The 13,909-nt window shown below is 34.9% G+C and overlaps 1 long non-coding RNA gene across 1 annotated transcript in view; it reads left to right on the top strand.

The window, feature by feature from the left end:
• Positions 1–13,909, top strand: part of LOC141561798 (uncharacterized) — a 55,531-nt gene that overhangs the window by 21,146 nt on the left and 20,476 nt on the right. Inside the window, exon 2 of the long non-coding RNA XR_012488163.1 lies at positions 5,856–5,887. This is a non-coding gene — a long non-coding RNA (uncharacterized LOC141561798). The remainder of the gene's footprint in view (positions 1–5,855; positions 5,888–13,909) is intronic.

Raw genomic sequence — 13,909 nt, 5'->3', positions numbered from 1 at the left:
TGCCACTTTGGGCAGTAACTGAGGAAATACAGTCATTAAACTTTAATTAGGAAAAAAAGAGAATAATTATTAGCTGTCATTTCCCTTTGCTTCCTAATTATGCTCATCTTATGATAAAAGGAATAATTAAATTTAGCTTTCATTGTTCCTTTCCAAGCCCTACACAAATCAGGAGAAGGAAAGAATCCCTGAATTTCCCATCTTTTTTTCTGTAGCTTTTTCCTTGTCTTAAGTAGGCTAAGCAGGGCTGCAGTTAGAGCTCACGTGGCTATTGGTGTAGATGAACTCTCAAGGTTCTTTTCCTTAGCTTGGTTTCTACAAACTATTTTGTCCATATAAAAGAGGTCATATATGTTTCAGATCTCGTGCAACTTCTTTTGTAGAAAATGTACTTTGTCAAGTATGACTGTCGAGAGCTATTCATTGATATGCAATTGGTACAGATTGGGAGTTAGGTATGAATCAAGCCATTATACTTTTTTTTTTTTTTAATGTAATTGAATTCAACAAAAATTTGTTAAGTGCCTACTATGTTCAAGGCACATTTTATCTGAGGATAGGATGACAAAACAAAACAAGTTATTTATGTCTAAAAGGAGCTTATAATATGCTTGTCACTCCTAGACACTGTAACGGAGACCTTAATCTTAGTTTGTGGTACAAAACATGAGCACATGCACACACACACACATACACACCTAACTAGTAGAATAGATAAGAATGAAGAATATGTGCTCGAGGTTGGAGTGGGAGAAGGCACTGGTGAAGAGAAGTAGACTAATGAACTTAAAGAAAACTCCATGAAAGAGAGAGGGTAGACTTTGGCCTGAAAGTATGGCTAAGGTTTGGAAACATGATAAGAAGAGGAAGAAGTATTCCAGGCAAGGAAAGAAGAGTAGGGAGGTAGAAGATTGAAAGATGAAACCAAAGGACAGAGAATGATTTGGATTGAGTGGGGGACTTTATATTGGAGAATGCTGGTAGCTAAAGATGGAAAGATATCACCATCATCACTGAAGAATCTGAGAGAGAGTGTGAAGAAATTTGAACTTTGTCCTGAAAATAAATTAGTTCCTGAGGGTTTCAAAGCAGAGGTTGATTGGATGGAAGTGTCATTATAAAAAGGCTAATCTGGAGGTGATGCACATGATGGACTAGAGGTGAAGGAAGAGATGGAGACTTCAATGGAAAGGCTTCTGCAGTAATCAAGGGGGTGTTTATGGCTATCTTTTTCACGTGGCACTGACTAATCCTTTGTCATTAGAAAACACACTTTGAGATATTTCTCTGGTAGTGCAGATGGACTTGGATTGCTTCAAATATTCTTTTCTGTCTAAATCTAGTTCTGGGAAACAGTGTTAGACATAGGAATACATTTTATAGCAATGGACAAACATAGAACAAAATGATTCTTCTGGGGCACTGGGTGTGTGATATTGCCCTCCTACTGCCACATTGTGCTACTCTTAACTCAGAGAAGTAATTGGCCCCAGAAATAGAATGGAATTTGCAACTGGAATATCCTTGGTGAGGACACTTGCTCTAAAATCCCAATTTTTAATGATCTGAGAAAGATGTAGAACATCCTTTAGGCAGTGTGTAGAAGATTGCTTTCAAGGTTAAATATATACAATTTGTAGTATGTTCAGAGTTTAATATTGAACTGAAAGCATGTGTGTTCAGGTGTATGCTGTGTGTTTTAAAATCAATATGCTCCTAACTGCACCTCCCCTTCAAAAACAAGCTTATAAGTAATTTTAGTTTTCATTTGAGCTTGAGTCAGATATATTTATTTAAGTTAAAATGTGTAACTCCCAGAATTGATAGAAAATTCACAAAGCTTAGCAAACTTCATGCATAACTTGCTATAGAAACTTCATTTCTAAAAGAAAACTGTAATCTTGGCTAGCTCTCCTTAGAAGAGCATTTACTGTTATATAAAATAAGTTGATCATCTAAAAGGGTTTTTTCATCAGGTAGTCCTAAATGTTTCCTTCCTTTTACAAGATTCATGGCAAAATAGGTTTGATATGGGATCATAGTTTTAAAGCTGAAGGGACCTTAATGCTTACTATCTTTGTGATCTTGATAAAAGACTTAAATTCTATTGGCCTCAATTTTCTCATCTGTAACACGAAGGAATTAATTTAGGTCTCTTCCAGCTCTATCTTATGACCTTTAGTTTAAGAAATGGAGGTCTACAGAGGGTGATTTGTCTGAATTCATATAGATAATAAATTGTAGACTTGGAATTTGCCTCAAGTCAGTGAAGTCATTCTGGATAAATAAATGAAATTTTAAAGTTTGTGACTGTGATCAAGTTAGAGTCCTATAGTTTCCCAGACTCCTTAAATTTGGTCCTTGGGATACAACTAAAAAATTCCAGCTTTAATAGAGGCCTTCAAAATACAAAGCTATTTACCTTCAGTTTATAGTATTTATAAATTGAGTACTCATAGCTTTTGGATGCTTTCTTCAACTGTTTGAATGTCAAATTCTTAGAAGGCAATGACAATGTTTTGCCTTTTTTTATCCCCAATGCTTAGCCCAAAGCCTAGAGTATAGTAATCGTTTTTTTTTTTTTAATGACTTGTCTGACCACTAATCTCATAACTTGACTGAAATTGCCCTCTTCAAAGTTAGCAATAACTTCTCGATTGCCAAATCTAATGATTTTTTTTTTTTATTGAGAAAACCTTTTTGAGAAAACCTCTGAGGATCACTTTTTTCTTCCTAATAAAATCTAATTTAAAAAATCAGAACTCTTCTTTTTGATACTTAAAGTCTTTTACAACATGGCCTTTTCCCACCTTGTCAGTCTTCTGATACTTTAGCTTCCCTCTACAGAACAGCACAGGACATTCCATCTCCAAACTATGTATTGTTTCACTGGCTGTCTTCCTATCTGGAATGTTCTCACCTTTACCTTCTCAATTCCCTGACTTCCTTCCAAACTCAACTAAAAGCCACAAATGAAAAACACATTGTCTCTGTCCTTGAAGGACAGGATCTGGTTTTGCATAGTTTTGTGTCCCTAGCACTTAACAAAGCATTTTACACAAGGTAAGTGCTTGATAAATAATTAGCATCATCAATCAGTAAATCAACAAGCATTCATGAAGTGCTAGCTATATACTAGGGATCGTGTAATATCATGGGCATACAAACAAAGGCAAAATATCTTCTCAAATGTCTGGGTTGGGGTACAGTGGAGAGCCAGATGAAGGGAAAGTGAAGGGAATAAACATTTATGTAGGTCTACTTATGTACCAAGCATTGGGCTAAATTCTTTACAAATAATTATCTCATTTGTTCCTCACAGTGACCCTGGGAGTAGGTTTTATCCTCTCTTTAAAGTTGAGAAAACTTAGGCAAACAGGTTAATGATTTGACCAAAGTCATACAACTAATAAATGCCTGAGGCAGGACTTCAGTACTTTAGTTCTTTTTGTCTCTCACTGAATTACCTAGCTACTTTGGCATAAACATGACTATAAAAAATATATTTAAAATAGTTCAGAGCTTATTTTATAGGGAAGAGGATAAGATTAAAGCTGGCTAGAATAGGATTTTTGTAGTAGGCCAGGAAAACCAGAAATTAGAGAAGGAGAGGGAAAGAAATACAGGGAAAGAAAACAGTCAGTGAAAATTCTCATAGTTGGGAGATGGGATATTGTATGCTAGAAGCAGCAAGAAGGTCAGTGTTACTTGGTTGAAGAATAGGTGAGGAGTGGTGGAGTAAGAAAATAGTTTACAAGAAACCTGGAAAGGTAATGAAGGGCTTTAAAAACCAAAAAGAGGATTTCATATTTGATCCTGGAGATAACACGGCGCCACTGGAAGGAAGCATGATACTCAGGCTTATGCTTAAGGAACATCAGTTTGAGCATTGAGTGACTGAGTAAATGTAGTAATAAGCGAAATAGATGTTAGGCTGTATTTAATTGTGCTACATCCTGGTTTTAACTTTAGTATATTAGGAAACTGAAGCACAGAGAGATAAAGTCATACAGCTGCAAAGTGTTAGAGTTGAGGTTTGAGCCCAGATCTCCTGACTTCCACTTTAGCATTTTATTACTTAGGTCCTCATAGGAGTGAGAAAAGTTGGAAAGGTCCTTTAGAGATCATAAAATCCCTGCCTCCCTCTAGAATCTATCAGACCAGATCTTTTTTGTTTGTTTAACCATAGAGACAGTTTTCATGCCTTCCATGAAAATTCTGTATTCCAACATAAAGAAGAATGGGATGGACTTGATTAGACTGAAGAGGGGGAGGGCAGAGAAGGAGTTATCTAAAAAAATTAATGAGACTGAGTTACACTTCAGTAGGAAATCAGCAACATAAATTAATGGGAATTTCTGGAGTAGAAGAGAAAATGGTTCATTGATCTTTTGCATGATATGAAGCTTTCCTAAGCAAGAATCTCTGCGACTTATTTCAATTATGTAAGAGACTTATAGACCAGAGTGAGGTCCATGGTATCCAACAATGTCTCTTTTTATCTCTGTCCTTTGAGAATTATTTAGCTGGAAGGAGGATCAGTGTTCTATTTAAAAAAAATAAACAATTTTCCCCATTTTTTAAAACAATAGTATTTATATGGTACTTTGTTTTACCAAAATGATATATGTTTCCATCTATCTTTGTTTATTCATTTTCAGTCATACCCAACTCTTCATGACGCTATCTGGGGTTTTCTGGGCAAAGATAATAGAATGGTTTACCATTTTCTTTTCCAACTAAGTTTTTTACAGATGAGGAAACTTGAGTTAGACAGTATTAAATGACTTGCCCAGAGTCACATAACTACTAAGTGTCTGAAACCAAATTTAAACTCACAAAGATGACTTCCTGGCTCCAGATCCTACCTAGTTGTGCTATCTAGCTGATACACCCCACATACATACACGCACACACACATTCATACACACACACACACACACAATGCTGTATACAACAATACTATGAGGTAGGTGCTATTATCCCCATTTTATACAGGGAAGAGCTGAAGCAGACAGAAAATCAAAAGAATCGTAATTTGAACTCATCTATTTCTGACTCTGAATCCAGAATTCTATACCCTAGAAAGAGAAATTATCTACCTTTTTCTTATTCCCTTTTACTATCCTTCTATCAAATAGCCAGGTAATTGGGTACAAGGGAACCTCAGTTTACACAATAGTCAAACACTGTGCTAGGGGACTGAGTAGATAAAAAAGAAATATTAATGATCACAGGATAACAGAATTTAGATCTAGGAGAGTTCTCAGAAGTACCTTAGTAAAACACAACCATTTTACAGATCAGGTTAGGTTGATCTTGATCAGATTGATCAAAATGACATACAGAGTAAATGATGAAACCAAGGTCAAGCAGATCTTTGGACCCCAAATCCAGTGCTCTTTTTCACTATACAATCTAGTGTAAGGAATTTATAGTCTTTATATTATAAAATAACATTATTTTTATTATCTTAATTAACTTATTAATTTATTAATTATAATATTATATATTATAAATTAATCAGAATGCTAAATTAAGTACTATATAATAAAATACTTATAAAATAAGTAAAATTTGTGAAGCACTTTATAAAACTTAAAGAGCTATAAAGATGCTTCTCCTTCTTCTTCTTCTTCTTTCTTCTCCTCCTCCTCCTCCTCCTCCTCCTCCTCCTCCTCCTCCTCCTTCTCCTTCTCCTTCCTCCTTCTGAATAAAGGAGTAACAGTAGTAATAAGCATTTCTGATCCATGGGACATTTCCCCTTTTTGATCCATAGAAATTAGAACATAGATCCATGGTCTAAAGTTGTCCTATTGAGCTAGTCTTGACTTCCTGCTTTTCTTTCTTTCTAGATTGATCAGAGACCAGGAGCAAAGATAGAGAGGTATGTGATATATTCGTTTCCAAAAGAATTCCCAGCACATTGTGCTTCTGCACACCATGTGCTTAAGGAATGTATTTGGCATCAAACTCACTTCCTCCATCTGGGACTTTGGCTCTGAAAACCATATATGATCACATCATTTGCAAAGTGAAAATTATTTATGGAAGGTGCTAGCTAACCTCAGTCTCATTTGCATGGGGCACCAACGCCCATCAAAGGCTAGGTCTAGGGGATGAATTTCCTGGATCCTGGATCCATTTCTTTACAAAGCAAAGGCAAGAAGCTGTGTTACTGAAAATACATACCCTGTTGATCTTTTTGCAACTATGGTGTAACATACCTAATGAGAAACAGACTAGCTCAGTTCACTCTGTCAGAAAAGCAAACATCATATGTGTGGTTGGGGCTTTCTGATGACAAGGTGTGAAGTGGGTGACAATAAACACTCTTGTATTTAGTGGAAGTTATGAACACATCCTTGCCTTTAACAGAATGGCAAGGACTGGCCTCTTAAGGGTCCAGTGTTATACAGAAATGTGTCATAGGATTCTAGATCTAGAGCTGAAAGGAGCCTTAGAGATCCTCTGGTTTAGGGATTCTTAACTTTTTGTGTTTGTGTCATGGATCCCTTTAGCACCCTGGTGGAATTAAGCAGTATTTTTGTTATCCAAATTCATATATCACCAAAATCTTTCCATGGACTTTTTTGTTTATTGGGGGTGGAGAGAACTTCTGCATCCCTACAGATAAGGAAACTGAATCCTATCAAAGTTAAGTGGCTTGCCTAAGATCACAAGAGTAGTACTATCCAAGGAGGTATTTGAAGCTAGACACTTTGATTTCAGAGATTTTCCACCAGACCATACTAAAGTAGGAGACTTCCTATGTAGTACAGTTGGAGGGAATCTAGGCTATTACTGATACTATTGTTGTTGTTTCTTTACTAAGATTGTCTTCTAGCTCTTGGTTGTTATATGAATATTACTGCTGGTCCTTAAAGCAGATCTCATGCTCTGGAAAACCTTGCAAAGCTGGATGAACTTCCAAGTACTGTCCAGGTGATGGACTGAAGGTCTAATATTCAAATATCAAGACCTAATATCAAGCATTGAAGATACTTGTCACCAAAATGACTGTAAGCTGATGGACTTTTTTTTTCAGATCATAAGAACTCTCGAAGGCCTTCAAATCAATTAATACAGCAAGCATTTATGAAGCTCCCCTCATCTCTGCCTCCTGGCTTCCCCAGCTTCAATAACATCTTAGCTAAAGTTCCACTTTTTACTGAAAGTCTTTCCCTATCTCAATTCTAGTGCTTTCCCTCTGAGATTCTACAATATGCTGTAAGCATCTTATTTCTATATAGTTGTTTGATTATTGTCTCTTTGAGTTCTTTGAGGGTAAGGACTGTTTTTTTTCTTTTTTCATTTCTTTCTTTCTTCTGTTTTTGAATATCCAACATTTTAAGTATGGTACCTGACAGATAGAAGGTCAATAAAAACTTATTTTTTTTCATAAAAGCTAAAAAATGCTTATTTACTTAATTATGTGTGAGACATTGTACTAGTATTGTGAAAATAAGAACAAACTATAAATAGTACCTGCTCTCAAGGAGTTAAAATTCTATCCTGGACTAGAATTTATACATAGATAAATTAAAAACAAATTAAGGAGAGAAAAGAGTGCTTACAGCTAGAAGAATTTGACATCTAGGAAAAAGAATCTGAGTTTATCTTTAAAATGAACGGACAATTCTAAGTAGTTGAAGTGAGGGGGCATATCTGTGTACTGTAAGGTATTCCAGGCAGAGATGTCAGGAAACAAAATGCTGAGTTCAGGGAATAACAAGTGGGCTACAATGTGTCATAATAATGCCTTTTATGTCATTTATCTATGCCAAGGAATTATTTGTTATATTTTACAAAACAACTTGTTTATTGTCTTTCTGCTGTGCATGTGTGCTTTTTTTGTTGCTGTTGTTGTTGTTTGTTTTTTTGTATGTTGAGACCATCGAATGTCCTGAAAAACTTGGAATAAAAATATTGCAGATGATCTAAAATATGCAGTCAAAATCAAACAATAGAAATCTGCTTCTGGAATAAAGACTGTTAAGGGTCTTAAATGCCAAGCTGAAAAATTTCTATTTTATTCTAAGGCAATTTTGTGCCACTGATGATTTTTGAGTGTCTCTAAAGTTGTATAAGAGTGAGAAGTCAGCAGTGATGCAGGACTATTCACCATGACAAAATTATAAATCCTTGAAGATGAATATTTATGGTTATTATCATCATCATCATCATCATTATTATTGCTGAATTTATTGGTAGGGAATGACATGTTGATGACTGGATGAGAACATCTAGTCTTATCTTCTTTTTAAAGTTCAGGAGGGAATCAAATCTCTTATTTATAACTTGGATAAGAAAGGAAGGTAGAATATAAAGTTTATTGAATTGAATGAGACAGAGCTATGTTGAGTCTTGCTTCTGCCACTTTCCCAGCAGGAAAAAAAGGAGTTTGTTCTAGATTATTTTTAATAGTTCTAAGATTTCTTTTAGGTCTGTTATTTGATGCCTTTTGTAATTTTTGTCATGGCAGCTACTAAAAATAGCAATAGCTGACATTTACTTAACTTTTATGGTTTGTAAAGTTCTTTAGATATACTACCATTTGTCAAACAAAGGAAATATGCCATGTATGTTGTATGTACATAGATGAATCCTAGGGAAGCAGGGAAAGGTGGGATTGATTTTGCTCAGAAGTGATCACCTAAATATTAGAGGTCCCCAAAACATGTCCCCCACCTTTCAATACTGCTCCAAAATATCTCAACAGTCTTTCCTCTTTGGTGCCTGAAATCCCAGTATCCTTTTGACCAAACATTGTCCTTGAACAACATGCATACAACATACATGGTAGCATATTGTCATTCACTCTTTGATGTTAATTAGTAAATTAGATGACCTTCTTTCCTGACAGTAGGCACCTTTTGCCTATATCAAAACTATGAGTATTTTAGAAAGGTTTGAATAAGCAAGCAAGGTGTATAGAGTGGGGAAGATTGACAATTAGCATTCTACTGGACACCAAAGATAAACCTCTTTTGTAAGTTTGTTGTGAGGAAATACAGGAGTCTAATAATGATTTGGTAGCCAAAGGTGAATCAAATATCATTTGATGTTGTATGTTCACATGCAGCTGGAAAATGATGTTGCAACTTATTTCTAAATTTCTTATTTCTATTTGACATCTAAAGGTAGAAGATTATTTTTTTAGAGAGAGGCAATAAAATGTCTATTTTCTACTTTCTAATATTTTAGTGAGCTATGGTAAAAGAGATTTGGGCACTAATCTTAACTTTGTTCTGTCACACATTAATTGTGGGACTTCACTAAGTCACTTCCTTCTCTAGAGAGGTCTATATTTCTACATCTATATACAACTTTGAATTTGAGGATCACTAAGGTCTTTATCTGCTTTAGAATTCCATGATTCTATTATATAAATGGCATTTGATTTGTCACATGGTCAAAATGTTTCCAATTAATTATCTTCTAATGGACTTGTGTTTCAAACTTTGCAGAAAAGTTAATAATACATTGGGACTATAGTGACATTCCAAGTTGATACTACCTTGAAAGCTTTTGTCTTATAAAGTTATTTTTTGAGGGCTTGATATTATCTATAATCTATCTACATAACATTAAATTTAAAAAGCATTTACAGAGCCAAAACTAGAGTGGGACTACAGGATCTTTGTTTTAAGGTAGACAGTATAGAAGGTTGCAATAGTATACTTCCTCTTCTGAGTGGTTCTACATCTGTCCTTGTTTTAGAGCAATCCCTCTCCCTTTCCCATTCATTTACTTTATAGTTCATTCACCCTAGCAATGCAGAAACTTTGTGATGGCTTTTCTTTCCTCTTACAAAGAGAAAATGATAAAAATTAGTGCTCGTCCTCAATGGTCTTGCATTCTATCAAGGGATACCATATGTGCACAAATAAGAAAAAGCTATATAATTTGAGGTAGAGAGAACACTAACAACTTGATGCATCAGGGAATTCTTCCCATAAGAAATACATTCCTAAAGTAAATCTTATAGGAAGCCAAGGAGTCTAAGAGGAAAGAAGGAGAGCTATACAAAGACCATAGAACATCTATACAAATACATGGAGATGAGAGATGGAAGGCTGAGATTAAAATAGAACAAATAAATCAGTTTGACAGGCAGTTATAATAAATAAAAGCAAGTAATATACAATTAAACAGGAAAGGTAAATGGAGACAGGATGAAGCTGGCTTATAACTCAGAAGGCATGAGTTTTAATCCTAGCTCTGCCATTGACTTGTTATATATTGTTATATAAAAATACAATTGTCTTCTTTTAAATTCTTAGCTTCAGTTTCTTCATCTAATAAATGGGAATAATAGTATCTACCCTACTCACACCCATAGTTGTGCTTTGACAGTTGTGTACATGAAAATGCTTCGAAATATTTTTTAAAAGCTACATAAATATAAGGAATGAGAATATCCTGCCTATGTTCAAATGTTCTGTCCTTTTGTAACTTCAACAGAAAAGGAGGGAACTAAACTTTTCAAGCAAAATTTCCTATGAATAAATTTTTGATTATTCATCATTCTACCCCATAAGGTGGGCAGTTTGGAAGACATTCTTTTCTAAATGAAGGATATTGTTTCTTCTCAGTGATTGTTTCCCTTCACATATTATGGGAAATAATGATAAATTAATAACATCTGTTATCATGACTAACATTAGGTAGCACTTTACAAATTGTAAAACACTTCATATAGATAATCTCACTTGAAGTTGTAAACCTCTGCTCTCACTTCTTATCTGGGCTAATTCATTAGCCTCCTAATTGTTGCTTATAGATCCAGCCTTGCCCCTTTTCAAATCATATTCTACACAACTGCCAAACTGATATTCATAGAACTCATATATTGCCATGACTCTTCCCTGTTCAAAAAGCTTCAGTGACTTTCTACTGACTCGCAGATGAAATATAGATTGTTCTGATTTGTATTTCAACCTCTTCTTCTAGACCATGTGACTTCCCCTCCTTCACTCTGGTCAATTTTTGTTCCCCCCATATGACATCCCATCTCTCAATATGCTTGAAATGCACATTTTTCCTTCTTATTCTTTGGAATCTCTAGTTCCCTCTGAGATTCAATTCAAGTTCCACTTTTTATACAAGACTTTTCCTCCTAGTTATTGTTCTCCTCTCTTTAAAGTATTTTATACTTTATTTTCTATGTGTTTTTATATTTGCTTACCTGTGTTCATGTTGCCACTAATCTTCCAAGTAGATTGTAGTCTCTTTGAGGATGGGATTGTTTCATTGTTTTTGTATCCCAAATGCTTGGTACCATGCTTAGTATCCAGTAGTCATTTAATAAGTGCTTGTTGATTTGAATTAAATTGGATTGAGGTAGTCCCCATAGTTGCAATTATCCTCATTTTGTCTCCTCTTCTAAGAGAAAAGTATGAGAAATGGTGAGTCTATTTATAGTCCTGTGATTCTTATTTAAGGACTCCATTGAAGTTTGTACAGAGCACTTTACCAGACTCCTCAAGGGCTGTTGACAGCTATCATTAGTAGAGTATTAGTGAGAGAGCTGCTGTAAACACCACTGAGTGGCTGAAAACACGGCATGGCCCCAAGAGTACTGAGAGTATCAGGCAACTTGTTAGATGTAGAAAGTTGAGGGAAGGATGGTGGAAAAAAGGGAAATTCTCTCAAGTAACATATTTGCCATAATAAGAATACAGAATCAATCATATGGTTCTAATTTAATTTTAATTCATGTTTTTATACACAATTTGTTCAAAGGGCTAGTGTTTTGCTATGAAAATCTATAAGTGCCAAATTGTCCACAAATTAGAAGACTTTTAAAAGTAGTTCTCTGCCACTGGGTTGCAATTTGTTAAAACAAACACCAGCATAACTGCAGTACAATCGAATGCCAAGATATTACTGGACTCAGCGAAAATCAAGTAATCTTTTCAGGTTCTATTCTCTCCCAACTAAACTCCCCAGCAGTGTCACCAAATGACAAATTGCAGGATGAACGTAAAAGCAGTGCCTTCTAAAATACAATAGTTATACAAGCCATCTATTGTTAATGAAGAATATAATGCAATTTGGCTGTCTGTGATACAATTATGCAAATCAAAGTGGGAATTATCCTGAAATCTCTTTACATTCCGATTAAAATGAGATAATTTATCAAACAGAATATTACTGATCATGTTTATGTGTTGCACATTAATCCTATTACAATAATGTAGCTTTCTCCTAATGTAATGGATTTGTGCAATCTAACAGAAAATGACTTTTATACTACCCACAATTATAAAAATATTCAAAGCATAGCCATCCTAGTGTGATTGCATATGTCTGCAACTGTACAATAAACCTATTAAAACAAACAAAGCTTATGAATGTAACCTTCATACCAATAAAGATGACAGTAAATTCAATTTTATTGCATTCTCTATTTCAACAACTCCATATGTGATAAGCACTGGGTGTTACCTTCTTTACTTTTTATTTATATGCATGCATATATAATATATATACATAAATAGATTATATTCTTTATGTTTCACTATATATGCATCTATTTTCTTTTTAATGAAAGTAAAATTTTAATCATTGGCATGAAGCAGTTAGTTATGCAATCCAAGACTGTGACAATCCCTTGATAAAATCCTTTTCTGAGGCAAACATATGAATGTATAAAGTTACCAGCATTTTAGGAGGAAGATTCTGAAAAGTTTTCTGAGAGATCTAGGGTAAATTGCTAAGATTTTAATCTTGGGGCTTTGTAAAATTGCAAAGTTCTGTCACAAGGCAGAATGCGCATAATGCATCATTTCCCCTTTCCTGCATCTCTGCACATGTGGAAAGATGTAGACATGGTGCACCCATATGTAAGAGACATGTGCATGACTATTCTTGTATGAGTTTGACAACCAAAAGACTAACAGGGGCAATGTTAGGAAGAGCAATTAGCAATTGATTTAGGTCCCGTTTATACTTCTGTTGTCAAGAGTAATCATTTTTGTGTTTGAACTAACCTCTCAAGTTTTTGGAATTATTAGTGTCTACCAGGGAATGTTTACATTTCACAAGTATGCTTATTTTTTACCTCTTTCATTTCCACTAAATCTTTGCTCACTTAGCATTTCCACAGGGTCACACTTAGAAACAAGACATGAGGTCTTATTTTAGCTAACAATGTTCAGCCTCTGCAGCAGAATTGTAAACAGGAGTTTAGCTAGTTAATTTTCCAATCATCTTTCCCTGATGCAGACATTAGCCACGAACTGTAATAAGTGCTATAATAAGTAAATTTCAGAGTATGGCTACATCTGATATTCCCCACACTTTTTAGGGCTCTCTGGGTTTGAAATAGGTGGGCAAAGCCTTCAACAAAAAGAACTTTGCAGAAAGCTTCTTTTCTCAGTAGACTAAGTGCCTACTTGTGGCCAGTCATCCTGATTTTTGACCTGACATTGGTCTGGAAGAGAAAGTGAGATCTACTACTTGGTGCAACTCTGCCTCACAAATCCAATTCATATACAAGTCAGGATATCCCTTGTAATATCATTGATTGTCTTTGAAAATGAAAACGGAGCAATTGCCCCCAGAGATAAGCTGTTTTAAATAGTTTTAAGGATTGTACTCCACTGACCAGGACTTTTACTTTTCAGTTAGAATGCCCACCAGCAATTGAATAGGAAACAAATGATTAGATAAACAAGTACACAAAATAGGTTTATACCTGGAAACTCTGTGACAAATTAGATACATTTACTAGTGTTTTGAATTCTACTTTTGACAACAAAAAAAAATGAAGCATAAAGCAAGAAAGAGTACATCATTCTCAATAAGTTCTGATATTTTTCTCCATCCTGTGACAACATTATAGAATGTTTCTCTTGATTGGCCCTACTATCCAGCTATTCAAGTGTGCAAATCAGTACCT

The sequence above is a fragment of the Sminthopsis crassicaudata genome, chromosome 3 (genome assembly GCF_048593235.1).
Source record: "Sminthopsis crassicaudata isolate SCR6 chromosome 3, ASM4859323v1, whole genome shotgun sequence".
NCBI lineage: Eukaryota > Metazoa > Chordata > Mammalia > Dasyuromorphia > Dasyuridae > Sminthopsis > Sminthopsis crassicaudata.
This window is presented reverse-complemented; position numbering and strand designations above follow the sequence as displayed.